Raw genomic sequence first — 2,078 nt, 5'->3', positions numbered from 1 at the left:
GGCTGTCTTGGTGCAGACACCTTCTAATGTGCATGGTATCATAAAGCTCCCTGGATCTTGAAGCTTTTCTGGTAAGCTTTTCAGAATGACTGCACTGCATTCTTCAGTGAGAAATAGTTTTTCAGTTTCTCTCCAATCCTTCTTATGACTTAAGATCTCTTTCATGAACTTAGTATAAGAAGGTATTTGCTCAAGTGCCTCTACAAACAGAATCTTTATTTCAAGAGTCCTTAGATAGTCTGCAAAGCGGGCAAATTGCTTATCCTGTTCCGCTTGGCGGAGCTTCTGAGGATAAGGCATCTTGGCTTTATATTCTTCAACCTTAGTTGCTGCAGGTTTATTCCTTACAGAAGTGGTTGAAGAAGCCTTTTTAGTGGGATTACTGTCAGCACTCTCAGGTGTCTGATCCTCCCTTGACGTCTGGACGCCAGGAATGGGTGAAGATTGGGCGTTTAACGCCAACTTCTCTCCCTTTTCTGGCGTTTGAACGCCAGAACTGGGCAGGGAATGGGCGTTTAACGCCAGCTTTCCTCCCCTTTCTGGCGTTTGAACGCCAAAAGTACTCCTATCTGGGCTCTTACTGTCCTCAGAGGGATTCTGAACAGTGGTTTGGTTATCCTCTGTCAATTGTTCCTTGTGATTCTATGTTCTTGTTGGCAATTTTTGTTTCTTGGAGCATCTCTTTAAATTATGCTAATTGTTTTGTCATCAGGTGCAATTGTTGATTAAGCTCAATCATCTGTTCTTGAGGATTAGGATCAGTGACTGCTGTCATGACTTCCTCTTTTGGAGAGAACTCATTGCTAGAGTACAAATATTGATTTCTAGCAACAGTATCTATCAGCTCTTGAGCCTCTTCAATCGTCTTCCTCATATGTATAGATCCACCAGCTGAGAGGTCTAGAGACATCTGAGCTTTTTCTGTAAGCCCATAGTAGAAGATGTCTAACTGTACCCACTCTGAAAACATTTCAGAGGGGCATTTTCTTAGCATACCTCTATACCTCTCCCAGGCATTATAAAGGGGTTTATTATCCTCTTGTTTAAAGCCTTGGATGTCCAGCCTTAGCTGTGTCATCCTCTTTGGAGGGTAAAAGTGATTCAGGAATTTGTCTGATAACTGTTTCCGTGTCTTTATGCTTGCTGTAGGTTGGTTATTCAACCACCTCTTACTTTGATCTTTTACAGCAAATGGAAACAGTAATAGTCTGTAGACATCCTGATCCACCTCTTTATCACGTACTGTGTCAGCAATTTGCAAGAACTGTGCCAGAAACTCAGTAGGTTCTTCTTGTGGAAGACCAGAATACTGGCAGTTTTGCTGCACTATAATAATGAGTTGAGGATTTAGCTCAAAGCTGCTTGCTTTGATGGGAGGTGTACAGATGCTACTCCCATATGCAGCTGTAATGGGGTTAGCATATGACCCCAGAGTCCTTCTGGACTGTTCAATTCCACTTAGGTCCATGATGGATAAAGGGAGATGATATGGATTGCAAGTAGATAAATTTCTTTTTTTTGAAAAGAGGAAAGAGAAAAACAACAAAATGACACCAAACTTAAAATTTTTAGAAAATCAAACACTAATTTTCGAAAATTTTAAAGAAAAAACACAAAGAGGACACCAAACTTAGAAGTTTTAAGGATCAAAGAGGGACTAAGGACATGCAAAATTGAAAATTAAAAGAAAAACAAAAGCATGCAATTGACACCAAACTTAAAATATGAAACTAGACTCAAATAAAAGACTCTAAACCAACAAAAATAAAACAGTCCTAATCTAAGCAACAAGATAAGCCGTCAGTTGTCCTAACTTGAACAATCCCCGGCAACGGCGCCAAAAACTTGGTGCACGAAATTGCAATCACACTTTTGCAATTCCGCACAACTAACCAGCAAGTGCACTGGGTCGTCCAAGTAATACCTTACGTGAGTAAGGGTCGATCCCACGGAGATTGTTGGCTTGAAGCAAGCTATGGTTATCTTGTAACTCTTAGTCAAGATATCAATAATTATCAGGGTTGATTGTGAAAAGTAAAAGAACATGAAATAAGTACTTGTTTTGCAGTAATGGAGAA

Source organism: Arachis duranensis, chromosome 4, assembly GCF_000817695.3.
Source record: "Arachis duranensis cultivar V14167 chromosome 4, aradu.V14167.gnm2.J7QH, whole genome shotgun sequence".
Lineage (NCBI taxonomy): Eukaryota > Viridiplantae > Streptophyta > Magnoliopsida > Fabales > Fabaceae > Arachis > Arachis duranensis.
Note: the sequence above shows the minus strand (reverse complement) of the source record.